The 17,234-nt window shown below is 34.8% G+C and overlaps 1 protein-coding gene across 11 annotated transcripts in view; it reads right to left on the bottom strand.

The window, feature by feature from the left end:
• Window positions 1-15,688, bottom strand: part of LOC121736858 (calcium-dependent secretion activator) — a 60,628-nt gene extending 44,940 nt beyond the window's left edge. For 9 of the 11 annotated variants that reach the window (XM_042128316.1, XM_042128309.1, XM_042128314.1 and 6 more), the window contains exon 1: window positions 15,573-15,687. The gene's annotated coding sequence lies outside the window, so the exon portion shown is untranslated. Of the gene's footprint in view, window positions 1-15,572 lie in introns of all 11 variants that reach the window. The other 2 variants (XM_042128310.1, XM_042128315.1) reach the window with 1 other exon arrangement.
• Window positions 15,689-17,234: the final 1,546 nt, after the last annotated feature.

Below are 17,234 nucleotides of genomic sequence, written 5' to 3'. Positions count from 1 at the left end.
CGTGGGATGAGCATGTAAAGTCCTGCGCCTGATCACTCGCCAGTCGTGTCGGTCGTCCGTCCCACTGAGTTAAGATAGTAAAGGATAAGAGAGTGCCGTTATGTACCGCGCACACACTTTGGCACCATAAAATTACTTCTGCGTAACTGGCCAGCCCTAGAAGACAAGTGGCAAGCGATTATCGTAAACGCTAACAAAATACTAATGTCAAATTCCATACATTTTGTGGCGTTGGCGTTTACGATAATCGCTTGCCGCTTGTCTAGGCCCTCCGGTTTCAATGATACCAGCCACCGTCACCGAAAGCAATGCGGTAGAAATTAAATTAAGCTGTTGACTTCTAAGTTCATATTGTGTTGACGAAGAATACAAAATTTGAACGTGAGCTCTATAAAATAATATATTATGGACTTAAATAAAGTTGGTGAAATTAAATAAAGTATATAACCACTACAAATATTAAGTATCAATATTATATTACTGTAAGCGAAATTGTGGTAAATGCTTGCAGTTATCTAAGCGCATCGCTTAGATAACTGCAAGCATTTTTCAAACATTCATCTTTAAAGGTTTAGGAGTTATTTTCAGTGCCTTTGGACCAAGAAACACATTCGTATGAAATTTCTCTTATCGTAACATAATATGTTTAAGTAACTAGAAACAACATTTTAACCACTTTGAGTGTTTTGATAAATTTCAAGGATTTCCCTTGATTGCTCACAGATTCTATCATCAGCTCATCGCTTTCGTAATTGGTATACAAAATTAAGATCATGTCCTATACAAAAACACAAGAATTTTGAAAATCGGTTCACAAAAAGCGAAATAATCATCAAAAACATCTGCTTCAATGCAAAATATCACGAAAAGTACCAATAATTGGGTTATAAATCGGTTATTCCGCGAATATATGTGCCGTGTACCGACCGCCTAAGAACAGTACAACTCGGGCGAGTTAACTCGACACCTGGCTTAAATTTTACCCCTCCCTCGCTTCCCCGCGCAGCACCCCGCTCTCGTCGTACGCGTCCAGTAGCGTTAGCATATTATATCTGTTACCGTTACACGTGTGTTATTGAGTTTGCGTTTCGGAGTTATTTGTTAGTAGTTAATGGTTATTGTTTTTGGATTTTTGTTGAGTTTTGTTGTGTTATTTGTTAGTTGTTACATTTGAACGTTAAATTTGTTAAGTTTTTGTTATTCGTATTAACGTTTGAACATTGCCGTGCGTCTGTGGTATGAATTAGCTACTCACGGAATATATTAATATGAAGCTAGATACAAATTATCGGACGCATCTATAAACCTCGTATTCCTGCTGGGGAACCCTTGGGCGAGTCCAACTCGTACTTGGTTAATACTGTGGTTAGTGTAGCCCTATAAAAATAACTTGTTCCGGTAACGTAATTTTTTTTTTGTAATAACTTAAAATAAAAAAACTTTTTTTGCACTCAGTACTTAAGAGAAACGTCAATTGAACCAGTGTCATGTTAATTCGCCCGAGTTGTAAACACTTATTTATTGGCGAACTGCATAACACCTTACGTAAGCACTGTTTAAATAAAGAGTTGTTCTTGATAGGAGACATTAACATAGATATTAACTCGAACAATCCTATAAAACATAAATATAATAACACACTGCACTATTTAGGTCTCGTACGAGGGATCTACGATTACACGCGCATCGAAATTACGGCTGGAAAGCTAAGTAAATCATGTATTGACCATATTTATGCAAGATCCCACACACAAGACCTTCACACTGCAGCGATTGGCACGACACTGGCGGACCATCGCGTTATCGCATTTGCCTGCGTAGGGCCAAAGATACAGGATGCTCCAAAAACTATAAGACGCTTAAATAATAATGCACTAATGAAATCACTAAATGACATACAGTGGGAAAAATCGCGAGAATTATCTTGTCCCCTTAAAATATATGATTTTATATATAAAAATTTTAACAAGTGCTATAGTGAATGCCAGTACGAATATAAAAATATCATTAAACCAAAACGAACAAATAATGAGTGGATAACTAAAAAAGTAATAAAAGTATGTAAATATCGAGACTTATTATTTAATAGGTGGTTAAAGGACCCTAGTAACATGATCTTAAAGTTAAATTACAATAAAGCACGAAACTATGCAAACTCGGTAATACAAAAGAGTAAACAGGACTGGGTAAAATCAAAAATTAATAGGAACAAGAAAAATCCAAAAATGTTATGGCAATTATTAAACCAATTAACCGGACGAAATAAAAAATCTATAGACGAGATTATAATGAATAATTTTGGGACCAGTCAAGACTCGCCATATAAAATAGCATGCTCGTTTGCAGAATCTTTTGAGTTGGGTGTAAAAAAATGCATCACGAATTGTGACATACCTTTATTAGACAAGTCTTTATATCGTGATAATGCGAATGTATCAATCCGATTTACTCCTGCGAACCCTAGCTCAGTTAGCAAAATAATAAAAACCCTTAACAGCAATAAAGCGCCTGGCATCGACGGAATAAGAGCTGTAGACATTAAAAGGATAAGTTCTTCAATTAGTAACGTAATAGCAAACCTTATTAATTCATGTGTAAAAAAACCGGCCAAGTGCGAGTCGGACTCGCGCACCGAGGGTTCCGACAGCTTAAAGGTATTATAGACCTGAGTATTTGGTATGAATTTCAATTTAATACCTCTACGCGTTTATGAGGAAATGGGTAGTAAGTTTAAAATTATTAAAAAAAAATATATTATGTGATGTAACTAAAAATTTATGGTTTTCGTAATTTTTCCTTTATCTATGCTATAAGACGTTGCTTCGTACCAAATTTCAAGATTCTGAGTTCACGGGAAGCACCCTGTAGGTTTTGATTCCCTTGCAAGTGTCGAAAATTTGCGGCATAAACGGCTGTATCTTTTGATTGCGTTGGCTTAGAAGTTTGATTTTTTCACAGCTTCAAGGGACAGTAGACCTGAGTAATTGATATAAATTTCAGCTTCATACCTCCACGCGTTCCTGAGAAAAAGGGTCTTGACAGACGGACAGACGGACAACAAAGTGATCCTATAAGGGTTCCGTTTTTTCCTTTTGAGGTACGGAACCCTAAAAATGGAAAATATCCACAAATTCTTAAAACTGGCATTGTCAGACCAATTCATAAAAAAGGCAACTTCACAGCACGCGAAAATTATAGGCCGATTACTATATTACCTACGATAGATAAAATTATAGAAAAATATATTTGCAAGCAGATATATGAATTTTATGAAGAAAATCTATACTAATATTATAAATGCGAAAGTATCTCTGTCTGTCTGTCTGTCTGTCTGTCTGTCTGTCTCGCTTTCACGCCAAAACTACTGAACCGATTGCAATGAAATTTTGTACACAGTTATTCTAGAGTCTGAGAAAGGACATAGGCTACATTTTGATGTGGGAAAATATCTTATTTCCATGAAAATATCGATGAAAATTACTTCGCATTGCGCGTGGCCAGCGCTCATCCCGGGGGTCCTGGGTTCGAGTCCCGCAGGCGGAACAAAAAGTTTTCAATGTTCCTGGGTCTTGGATGTGTATTAAAATAATATTTCAAAAATCTTAAATATATTTTATGTATAATATTATAAAAAATCCAGAAATATATCGACGCGATGCAATGAACATTTTAGTTCTAATACGATTCAACAGATGGCGCTTTTCTTTTTAACTTCGTTGTAACATAGAACTAATCATACTTATTAGTTATTATGTTTTTGTTTATAGTTTTTAATACGTTAGAATATTATGTTTAATAATATTATCACTTGCTATAATAATAATCAATCTATCTTATCTTATAGAACTCCTACTGCATTTCTAAGGAGTTCGAGTGTGTTGTGTTGGCCTATATTCCATCCAGAAAATATATCAATGCAATCAACATTTTAATTCTAATATATGAAAACAGATGGCGCTTTATTTTTTACTTCATTATTATAACAGAACTAATCATACCTACTTTATTATATATTATTGTTTTTATTCATAACTAGCTGTTGCCCGCGACTTCGTCCGCGTGGACTTTAGTTTATAGCGCGCGGTGTCAACAAAATTTGTGTCAAATTTAAAAACTTTTTAAAACCCTGGTAAGTGGTACCCCTCTTAGGGCCGCGCAGCGCGCTACACCGGAATGGCAGCGCTGAAAGTGCTCGCCTCGCCGCTGCCATTCCGGTGTAGCACGGCCCTTAATTAATCAAAATACCCAAAAACAGCTGTGCAGTGTGCACATAATCTGTACTAATATTATGAATGCGAAAGTATCTCTGTCTGTCTGTCTGTCTGTCAGTCTCGCATTCACGCCAAACGCCAAAACTACCGAACCGATTGTAATGAAATTTTGTATACTGATAGTCTAAAGCCTGAGAAAGGACATAGGCTACTTTTTTACTGGAAAAAAGGGTTGTAAGGGTCGTAAATTTGTTCAAAAAATTCATAATAGATGGCGCCGTGCGTCTTCTACATCGCGCTGACGCTTGCTCAAAAGTCTTTCTATAAGAGGTGGTATCATCTTACATTTAAGTCTCGATTTTTTTCGATTGTTATATCTATTCTACGATATTAAATAACTCAGTACTTTATCTGTGCAGGCAGTGACGTAACCTTAAGACCAAATTTCACCAACGACTGTTAAAGTTAATGCTCGAATTAGTATCACGTTAGCTGTTTCGTTTTTCATATGAATGAAAGAGAAGACAGGATATTTTAACAAGCTGTTAACACCATAGACATAATATATACTGTCGTAAAGACCACCTGACAACTCGAAAATGCGTGACCATTTTTGATCTGTCAATGTGTGCGTGTGCTAGTGATGTATATTTTACTATCGATAGTATAGTATTTTGCTATCGATAGTTTAGGTAAAATAACTCGAACGGGAGTTATTTTACCTGAGTTTCTATAAGAAATAAATAATATGCAACTTTGATAGATTTGTATTTCAAATTAGGTATCATAAATTTTAATTGGCAAAAAAAAGTGACGATTGAAAAGTAGATAAACATTTTCTTTTGGAATGATTTTTCAATCGTCGGATATGTTATGACATGAGGTTCTTATAGGGGTAAATAATTTACACTTAACACATTATAAAGTTACTTATTTATTACTCAGGTAAAATCTATCTGGTAAGTCAGTCCTTACATTGAAAGTAAACGTTGAAAGTAAACAACACACATAGTATATTATATTTTATTCTTAAATTAAATACATATTATAAAATATCATAACATTTTATTACAATTATTTTGAACCGACTTCCAAACAGGAGGAGTCTAGACGTTCGCCTGTGGATATATTTTTATGTATGTTCAACGATTACTCCGCCGTTTATGAACCGATTTTCAAATTTTTTCTTTTGCTGTACATTGTATTGTTCCGAGTAGGTATCATGTTCACAAAAGTGGTGGTCTGGTGATGGAAACAATGAGAAATCGAAGTGACTCCTTGATATTCAAATGGGAACATATGGTCCCAGAAAACGTTCAAAATCTTTCGATTAATAAATTTAAAAAGTAGTCAAAGAACGTTTTGTGCCAAAGCCAAAATGATTTCATAATTGATGGCATATCTTGGGAGTAGAATGCTGAATGACTGCTTGCAAGGCTACTTCTACATGACTTACAATTATTATGTATCTATCTATGTTTATATTGTATACTTTTTAGTTTCAGCATTGTAAATTTTGTTTTAAAAGATTATTTTTTTTCTCACTTTTTTTGGTAAAAAGTGGGCGTGCGAGTTTCTTACGCCGGTTCTTCTCGTCGGCTTAGTTACCGAACCGGTGATAGGCACCATGTATTCTGAAAATATATTTTATTTTAGATTTGTTCAGAAATAAACAAGTAAACTTCTTGGAAATAAAGCAATTTTGATTTTGATTTTTTAAAACACCAACTGTAAGTATAGAAAACGTTAAGGACAGCTAAAATGAGTAAAATTATTATTTTTAAACAAAAAATTAAAACCGACTTCCAAGGCAATGACAATAGTAATATTATACTTAAATGAACTAAAAAGTATTAAATAATTCTTATTCTGTACTCAGTATTAATTCTGTTCTCAATCTTCATTATTTTGCAATCGGTACCAGCTAACCTAATCGCCAGTTCTCTGACAGAATAGGTATAACAGCAACTTATATACTTAGGACTGGTACCGACTTCAAAATTATGAAGATTGAGTACAGAATAAGGATTATTTAATACTTTTTAGTTCATATAAGTATAATCTTAAATGAACTAAAAAGCATTAATTGCTTATAATTGCTTATTTTTAATTATTGCTTCAGTAACAAGTGCAACAGTATGTCAAACTTATTGGCACAAATAAAGTTGGGATAGCTCCTTTAACCAAAATAGTATTTATTCTAATTTTTCTTTAAAAATTTTCAATGAAATGTTTGCCTACATATTGTTGAATTTTTCTTGGGATTCCAACCAACACGCCCAATTAATTTCAGCCATTTTCCTCTTATTAGAGGATCTTGAGGGAATCTGTAAAAAAGATATATAAATATAAACCTTCCTCTAGTATAATTACTATAATATAGAGTCACTCTATATTATAGTAGTTATATTATATTAGCTATATTATACTATACTATATTATATTAGTTAAAATAAGATAATATGTCCTTTTTAGTCCGGCCGCACATTTTCCGAATTTCTGATCACAAAAATTCGGACGCCCCGCCCCGCTCATACATTTTGACACGTCAGAAATTCTTTTAGTATTATGGGTCTACAACAAAATGTATGAACAGAGTGCGTTCCGCCGGGCGTCCGAATTTTTCTGATCAGAAATTTCGGATAATGTGCGGCCGGGCTTAAGGTGATAAATATAAAGGTAAATGATTTTTATTTTAGATTTATGTTATTGTAAAATATCGATAAGCATATCGATAAATTTGATTCAAGCACTAGCGTATATGTAAGAAATTTTGATGAAAAATTTTTCTTCAAAATTTGTGTAATATAGGAACAATAGTACCTTTAGTTACGCAAAATATGAAAGTAAAAGGGAGGATTCACAATATTTTATTTGAAATAGAGAACTAAAGACCAGAATATAGCAAAAATAAACACATCGTAGCAATTAGGACATGAAGATTAATTACGGGTGAAATGTATATTTTTCAGGATTATTCCTATGATTTACACTGCAATCACTCACAGCACAAGTTATTATTGTTATATATAATAGTATTTGTTGAAAATAACATACGATTTAAATAATAAATTGCAAATACCGAAAGGGCATAAAAACGATTGACGACTTTTGACGACCTGTCAAATAAAAGTTGTTACAATTTTCATTAGACTGCCTCTCTCTTTTCATCTTGTTATAATTCCATAAAGGATTTTCTTCTCTCTCGCACTCTTTGTTGGTCTTTAGCATTATATTATGTCTATGGTTAACACTAACAGACGTTGGTGAAATTGGGGCTAAACCTATCAATGATAAATAGTTTATGGGTAAAGTTGTGTAATTGGGGGGCTAAATAAGCTTTAAAATTTGACATAATATATAAAGTTTAACATACAAAAATGAAGTACTTATTGTTTGCACACTGCACAGCTGTATTGATTTAAGGGGTACCAGGGTTTTTTTATAAAAGCTTTTGACACCAATTTTGTTGACATCGCGCGCTATAAACTGAAGTCCACGCGGACGAAGTCGCGGGCAACAGCTAGTAACATAATAACACAGAAACAGTATGGATTTCAACCAAAAAAGAATACCACACAACTTTTAACAACATTTACTAACAGCATAAACAAACACCTAGACGAGAAAAAACACGTATTAGTAGTATTTATAGATTACACTAAGGCGTTCGACACTCTAAATCACAAAAAACTGATAGAAAGCTTTAGTGTATAGTGGAATTCGAGGCCCGATGCTTTCCTGGTGCAAGGATCACTTAGATGGTAGAAAATACGATGTAAAAATTGAAAATGCTGTTAGTGATGACGTAGATTCCGATGTAGGCACAGCGCAGGGATCTGTTATAGGACCTGCACACTACATAAACTATGTAAACAATTTAGCAAATTTAATAAAGCACTGCGAAATGTACCAATTCGCAGACGACACTTGTCTGATTGCTGCAGGTAAAAATATAAAAGAAATTGCTCGCATATTACAAAATGAGCTTAACATCCTAGTAAAATGGTCACACGATAAAGGCTTGGTAATAAATGCTACCAAAACCAAATTAATGTACATTAGCTCAAGCCAAAATAGGTTTAAGCCTACGCCCAAAATTATTGTACACAATCACCATTGCCTTCATAAAGGACTGACACTACAAGACTGTAATTGCGAGGAATTAGAGGAAGTAGATACCCAAACATATTTAGGACTTGTGGTAGACAGTCGCCACAACTGGAGCCACCATGTAGAGAAAGTATGCAACGGACTACGCGCCATGCTGGCCAAATTTTCCATAATAAGGTTTAATATTCCTTTCCGAATCTTATTGAATCTATATAAATCCCTAGTTGAATCAAAAATATCATACGGCCTGTCGGCGGGCGAATATGCAGGACACACTTAGAGAAGATATACTCACTACAATTGCGCATATTAAAAACGATAGTCCCAGAGCGTATTAAAAAATTACACGAAGCAGATTATCATGGCCTGTTTGACTACTGTAAAATCATGCCTATTCATAAAAAAGTAGATTATACCATACTGCTAGAAGAATATTTTAATGACAATTTAAAAAAATATTACATACCTAATTATACTAAAACTCGTAGTGCAGCAAAACCTAAATTAGAAAAAACGAAGTATAACAATATTTATGGAAAACGCAGACTAGAATATATTGTGCCAAATTTAATAAACTAATTACCCACAAGTCTACAAAAAGAAATTACCCAAAAAAATATTAAATATAAACTTAGATCCTACTTTATTTCCGCATAATTTATTTCATATAATACATAAATATAATACAAATGTTAATATTATATTAAATATCAACATTGGTAGCACTCTGTATAAGGCGTCGATTAGAGACCGGTTTCCTGCGCGATGCAATTCGTTGTTGAGAATAAATAAACAAGGCGCGGGCGAGGCGTGCCGCGTGCCAATCGGAGCTCATGTAGGCAACTGTAGTGTCAATGCAAAAATTGTTTATCCATAACTACTCGAGTATTTATGATTAAATATCGGTGTAGTACGAGTATACTAAATTGTGTATTCCTTTGTATTAGGAAATGATGACGGCTAATGGTACACGGTAAAGTTTCTATAAGCTTATGATGTACCATCAATCTTTGTTAATTTATTTTGTACTTTTTATTAATAAAATAAAATAAAAAAATAATGTGATGGCCCATGGTATAATTATGGTTGTGATGATGATGATCAATCAAATTGATGTGTTGGCTTAGGCTTTCAGTTGTTTAAACAACGCCGAAATCCTCGAATCTGTATCTTCCTTTAATCCTTATAGATTAAGGATTCAAAAGTTCTGTTCGGTAGCTTCAGATCCAGGGTATAACCTGGTGCGAAATCTTACTTTTTGGTAGCATTTACCTCGAATGCTTCAAAATCGAAATCACTATATTATGTTTCCATACAAACTTCAAGGAGTCCCCTCGATTCCTCATTTATCTCATCATCAGATCACCACTTTTGTGAACATGGTACCAAACTCGGATTCAGCCCTGTATACCAACAAAATAATCATGAAAATCGGTCAACAAACGGCGAAGTTATGGTTGAACATACAAAAAATGTTCAATTTTCATTTACGTATTGAACATAACTGAGATGATGTTGTTAGTAGTGTAAACACGTTATAAATGTACATTCATTGACTAAACAAAAATTATCAAAAACTAGCGGTACTACGGAGTACAGAACCCTATATTGCGCGTGGCCCGACACGCACTTGGCCGGTTTTTATAAATATTTAATCACCCGTTAAAAATTATGCAAAAAAAAATAAACTTTAAATCGCTCTCCTGTCAAGTAGCATTTTTTTCAGTTTCGATACTTTACCTAGGGACCATCGATTTATTATTATTTATTGTTAATTAGGTCTCAGTGCGCGAAAGGACTAGTTTATCTCTATTTCCTGGGTGTGTTTAAAACGTTTTCAACCTTTTTTAACCGACTTAAAAAAAAAGAGGTTATTAATTCGACGCGTGTGTATGAAATATTTCCAATACTGCCCAGTTTTTGTATAAGTTAGTATATTTCAGTGTCTGGACAAATGTGCCAAATTTCAAAAGTATATGTATGTATGTATGTATACGTATGTTTTTATGTTTGTGTTTGCATATCTCCGGAACTACAAGTGGGATTTAATATTTTTTTGTTGTACTAGGTACTTTTCAACGTAGGGAACACTACATTTTAGCTTAATCGGTTTGGTAGCTTTGAAATAAGGCAATTTTAATTCTCAATTACTTACGTACAATTTTGAAGTCGGTTAAATTATCTTTTTTTGTTTTAAAAATACTATTTAAGTATATTACGAGTTTATTTTTCTGTGATTTAAAATATGATATGTTCTTAAATTGACTTTTGTGGAGAGAAAAATTGTGTGTAAATAATGTGTAACGACTAACGAGTAAAATAAATATTATTTAAAGAGTAAATAGTGTTTAAATGAGTAATAAGAGTTTATATTAATAGAGTAAATTATGAAAATGAGTTTATAATTGAACTGAGCTAATTTCGTACATAATATATTATTATTATATAACTAGCTATCCCGGCAAACATAGTTATGCCATATAAAGTATTTCGCCCATATTATTTTATTGAATTGACTAAATAAGTATGGCACCATGGCAACGTCCGTCGCTATCCCGTCGTCGCACAAACAATGGCCGTCGTCAGTCTCGAGTAATGTAATAATTTACTATTATTTATTCAAAAAATGCACTTATCAAAATAAAACCCTGAATAAAATACTGAATGTGCATATAAAATTTGGTAAAAATCAGTAACGCCGTTTTGGAGGAGTATGGTAACTAACATTGTGACGAGAATTTTATATAAGTAACATGAGATAAACAAAAAAACAAAAAACAATTACATCAGCCTAATCAGTACAATATTGAATAAACCCATTAAACCGTTAATTTTCATGCATGCAGCATGATATTATATGATTTATATATAATGTACCTATAATAAACGGGTAAATGAATAAAAGAAACAAAATCCTAAATAAAATGAATTAGCTAATTAGACTACGGCTCATTGTTTGTATACTGTGGCGCGCTCGAGAGCTGCATAGAAGGTCGAATAACGTGTTCCCCCCGCAGTAAGTTGCCCCGCCGCCCGCCTCGATCGTAGTGTTTCAAACAGCGCTTCGTCGCTACGAATACTTTTCTTTCTTTGGTCTTCCCGCCCTTAAAGGTACGCGCACAGTTTGTCGGCGCGTGCCGGGGCGGGCCGGGCCGCATCGCATCACATACGCGCGCCGCTTGCTACACTGCACTGCACTGCGCACTGTTGCCGGAGCGCAGCGGGTCTTGTCGGGTCGTGTCGCATTGACAGAAATCACAGTGTGCGATACGCGCATCCGCTTCCATACAAATTGTATAATGGAGGCGGATTTTTGCGATGCGCCCCGGCACGCTGAGCCCCGGCACGGCCCGTCTCAGTGTGCTCACTCCTTAAATGTCAATAAATCATGAACCGTTCAATCTAAATGGCCTGATTGCAGTCAAAATCGTTTCGTGAATGATTAAAACTTATTCATTTAATATAGAAAACAGTTTTATTGGGAGAGCGTGGAGTGCATACCAAATGTACGGCTCAGTTGAATATAAAACAAAGTGACAATACTTTAGGGTGTGTATATACATATATGTGTTCCTTATAAGTATAGTTCTCAATAAGTAGTTTTCCCCAGTTTTCCTAACAAATGTCCTTTTGTCCATCGTATCGTTGGCATTAAAGTTTGCTAAAACCGACTCAACAAGGACCTACCCTAAATATATTTAAACATAAAAAGAACATAATATTATAGTGTTCCAAAAAGTTTCAAACTCTGAATAACAAAAAAAAAATAACAAAAGACTGTCGCATTCAAAATGGAAAAATAATTCCAAGAATCGAGGAAAGATAATATATTTTCCATGGAAATAAAAACTAATCTAGTATATTAAGAAGCACTTGAGACGATTAACACGAGGGCAGCTCAGTCTAATGGGATTAGTGAAGCAAACAGCTACGTGTGTAGAGCCTTTATCAGATAGAGATGTAGAGACTAGAGACAGAAATAGATTTCATAATAGCTCACACACATTGGAGCGCTTAGCCCATTTAAAATCATAGACAAAGCACCGATTGAAATTAAAGAAGTTCTTCAAATAGGTAGGTTAGGTAGGTAGTTTACAAATTTTGTCCTAATCCTATCGTGGTTTAGGACTAAAACTAGTTATCGCAGCATTCCATAGGATCGTTCTACTTTTAGATACATGGTCATAATAGTTAGAGTCTAAACTATTATGACCATGCTGAATACGATCATGTGTAAAAATAGCAATATATTTTCAATGTTCTCTACATATTTTTCACCACTGAAAAAAGTAGACAAAGCCAAAAACTAATAAATCCATTTATCCATCTATATTTGACATTTCAGCTGCAATACTTGTGCTATTATCTATTCTGTGCTGCAAGGTCCATTAATATGCGACAAAGAATGGAGAATTGGAGGAAACTGTGGAAAAAGGGTCATGGGGAATATACGCGACAAAATTCTCGGATCTGCAAAGAAAAATAATTTATACGCCTTGCGACTAAACATTTCTACAAAAAGTCAGACGTATCGTATATTATTTTATCCAAAGTAAATCGGCAAAGAAAAATAAAGTATTTATACGCCTTGCGAATAAATATTCATACAAAGGACGGATATATCGTCTACGTATCGTATATTTTTATTTTTTTAATCCAAAGTATGTAATTCGTATGCTTGTCTGTGTGACATATTGTGCGTCAGCTGCCAACATTGAAACAATTTCGCGTCGCTCATTATCTCTGCCTTGTATCCGTTATTGTTTTGTTTGTATATTTTTTTTCATGTAAATTATTCAGAATTATTTAAATAATCTTTACCAGACATCCACATTATAATAGTAAGTGATAATACACTAGTAAAACACAATTTTCCGTGCACTTTTTCCACTATATTAAGAAATTATTAACAAATTACACGACCGGTTTCGAAATTAATCATCTTCAGGTGTTTAATTTCGAAATCGGTCGTGTAATTTGTTAATAATTTCTTAATGTAGTGGAAAAAGTGAACGGAAAATGTCTGTTCGACCTTTGCAATGGATTTTAAAGTAAGTAGTCGAGTTATTCAAGAAAGAAAGAAATGCTAGTTAATTAAAGAAATAGCTTTTAAATACGTGATTTTTTAAGTTTTTCTCCTTTTCTGCCTGCTTCACAGATCAGGAAATATCGAATACGCTAATAGTCAGAGAGCCCTATAACATTTTTTTTATTACTATCAAGCTAATTTTTTGTGAGTAGCTTCATTCTGATAAGACAAACAACATTTTTATCTGCGAAAAATCTTGAAAGTGGTAGCTAACAGAGATAGAAAGGATTTCATACTTTGATTTGATGGTCCTAAAATATGGATTGTTGTATTTCTAGGACAATGCTACTCTTAAATTATATAACTACGAGCTTTTGCCCGCGGCTTCGCTCGCGTTAAGAAGTATTATCATATTATACTAACTTTCATCCCCTATTTGAACCCCTTGGGGTTGGAATTTATCAAAATCCTTTCTTAGCAGATGCCTACGTCATAACATCTACCTGCATGCCAAATTTCAGCCCAATCCGTCCAGTGGTTTGGGCTGTGCGTTGATAGATCACTATGTCAATCAGTCAGTTACCTTTGAGTTTTATATATATGGATTAACCTACCAATATACAAAAAATAAGCTGGTTAGGGTTCCGTTTAAGGGTTCTGTAATCAATAAAACTTGGTTAACTACGTGTTAGCTACCACTTTCAAGATTTTTCGCAGATACAAATGTTGTTTGTCTTATCAAAATGAAGCTACTCACAAAAAATTAGCTTGATATTAATAAAAAAAATTGTTCTTGGGCCCCCTGACTATAATCGTTGGCGTTGCATCTTGAGATCGTGGCTTACAATACACACACACACATACACTTAATATTGGCCCTTTACCATCTGGCAAACTGTCAGCCTATTTTATGCCCTATTTCATAAAAATGAAAATAAGACATCTAAAGAAAACCATTATCTTTTTCAATCAGCGCTACGGAAATTAGGGACTAGACAATCTTTTGTATTACTTAGTTTAATCTTAACATCCATATATTTCTTAAAAGGTTGACTTAATTCTTAACATTATTATGTTAACTATTAAAACGGTTTAGGAGGCCGGTCTAGACCCGGTCCATACTAATATTATAAATGCGAAAGTGTGTCTGTATGTCAGTTGCCTCTTCACGACCGAATCGCTGAACCGATATAGCTGAAATTTGGTATGGAGATACTTTGAGTCCCGGGAAAGGACATAGGATACTTGTTATCCCGGAAAAAGGTACGATTCCTGCGCGATAAACGTTTGGCGCAACGGAGTTGCGGGCGTCATCTGGTTTCTTATAAATACTTAGTTTCGAAGTTTATGCACTGCCCAAGAATACTACTTGCGAGAGATCAGGCGCAAGACCGACTTTTCTATGCTCATCAAATGCATAGATCATTCTTATCAGAAAATCAGGTAATCAGCCGCTTATCTTAACTAGACTTGAAAAAAATACTCGTTATTAATGCGGATATAGAACCCATGACCTCCGAGTCGAAAACCAACAGCTTTTAACCAGTGGTCTCTATATAACTTTAGAAATAATAAACTTTATTTTTATCAAAAAGGGTATTTAAAAATACTCAGAACATAATATAACCTCCTCCTTTTTGGAAGTCGGTTAAAAATAGAAACACATTACATAAACCAAACAAGATACAGTGTCAAGTAATTTTAAACTTTTTAAAACACAACAGTAAGTCAAAGTCTCTATGTTACATTACTTCACTTTCAACTATATTATATCTTTTGAGAAGCCTTTATATTTCTAGAAGTATTTAGTGCTACGAATAAATTTTGCAAGCTGTATTTCATAACTTTATTATTGCACAAAGTTTTATAAAAAAATCGATATTCTGTGAGTTGTTATAATAGAAAAATCCCACGCAAGCAAGTATATACCAAACTAGTTGGGTAAGACCGTAAGACTCTACATTTGAATTTTATAGGCATAATTTGAATACTTATCAAGCAGTACTCTTTCAGTATGTATTTATTAAAAAGATAGTGTTGTGACGTAACATACATAAGAATCTTCAAGTAGAATAATAAATAAATTAATTATAAAATCAGACGTGGCAAAAATAAGTCCCCGCTTAAATATTAATAGGCAATCAATACGGTGTTACGTAAAAATGAATGCATCGAATTAAACCAAATGAGTCGCATAATTAAATTAATCGCTCACTCACCTCTTTCCTTATTTAACTATACACAGTATGTACATGTCAGGAGTGGGGAACGGAATGTTTTTTGCGGGTGTATTTACAGACCACGGGGCCAGCCGTACTGGCTGTAAACTTCAAACTGTCGCATATTTTTACGCATGCGCAGGACAAGATGGCCGCCGCGGTCGATAGCTCCGATAAGGCCGAAGGCTGCGCCCCCATGCCGGGTGACATTGTGAAAATGGGGGTAATGTTGGAATCGAGGTCACCGGTTCGTATTCGCCCGCGCTTCCGGTGTGTTGCCAGATGTGATGTAGTGTTGCCAACGTGAAATATTGTATGAAAATTTTATAAAATAATCCTTTGAAATAAATTACTGAAATATTGAGATAGTATTAAAATTACAAAGTAAGACAGTTGCAAAATCTGAATTTTATAAAGAAAAAAATATGTGTTTCCTTTTGATCACTTTCAGTTCAAAAGACGGAGCGGTGTGTAATTTGCATCAATGGATTATCTTTTTCTTAGCATTAGCAAAAGAGGTGTTTTTAAATATCCCTGGACGCTTCAGAGTTCAGACCACGTCAGTTTGTCTATGCCCTATTCTACGTGTACGAAAACCGTCCAAGTGCGTGTCGGGCCACGCGCAATATAGGGTTGCGTAGTACCGCTAGTTTTTGAAAATTTTGTATGGACAATGAATGTAAATTTTATAACATGTTTTACACTACTAACAACATCATCTCAGTTACTTTTAAAGAAATTTGAACGAAAAGTTCCTTTATACTTCGCCGAATACTTTTTTTTAGTTGATCGACTATTAGCCCGGGCGCGCACTAGCGACCAAGACGCGGCGGCCAGGCCGCGGCAGCCATCGAGATAGATACCTTAGTATGAAACCGCCATGGACGACGCGCACCTGGCCGCAACGCGACCAGCGGCCACACCATACTTTCGATGGCCGCCGCGGCTTGGCCGCTAGTGCGCGCCTGGGCTTACTCAATAACTTATGAAGTCTTCTTAGCCGTGATAGTTTTCTTTTTAAATTCAGCATATTTCCTACTCCCGTGAATTTTTTCACATTTCCAGAAACAACCGTTTAGCTGATAGAAGGGGGGGCACTGGACTCTAACGATTTTTTCCACTTTAAAACTGAATATTTCACAAATAGATCCCTAAATCAGAAAATGATCTATGAATACTCATAACATTTTAAAAAAACCCAATCCAACGACACCCCACACGATGGGGTGGGCGTGAAAAAAAAAACTTCTCCGCTTGATGTGTAGGGGAGGTACCATAATTTTTTTTTAAGATTTTTATACCATTCTGTCATCATTAATATGTGTATTCATGCCAAATTACAGCGTTGCAGGTCCTATAGTCTCTGAGCAAAACTGCGAACAGATAGACAGACGGACACACATACACACAGACAGACGGACAGACGGACGGGCAGACCGAAACTATAAGGGTCCCTTGTTGACTACGGAACCCTAAAAAGGATAACTACCATGAAACACTATGCTTCGATTTCATATTGGGCAAGCACTTGTAAAACGATTAATAACACTTGAAAGTTTGTCCTTGCGGGAGGTTTTCATGCGCGACAATACGTCAGACACTATGTCAACTTGCTGTACATTTGTTGACCAAATATAAACCTTATTGACAAATAAATAAAGT

This window comes from Aricia agestis, chromosome 19, assembly GCF_905147365.1.
Source record: "Aricia agestis chromosome 19, ilAriAges1.1, whole genome shotgun sequence".
Taxonomy (NCBI): Eukaryota; Metazoa; Arthropoda; class Insecta; order Lepidoptera; family Lycaenidae; genus Aricia; species Aricia agestis.
The sequence above is the reverse complement of the archived record's forward strand: the minus strand, read 5'-3'. Positions and strand labels throughout refer to the sequence as shown.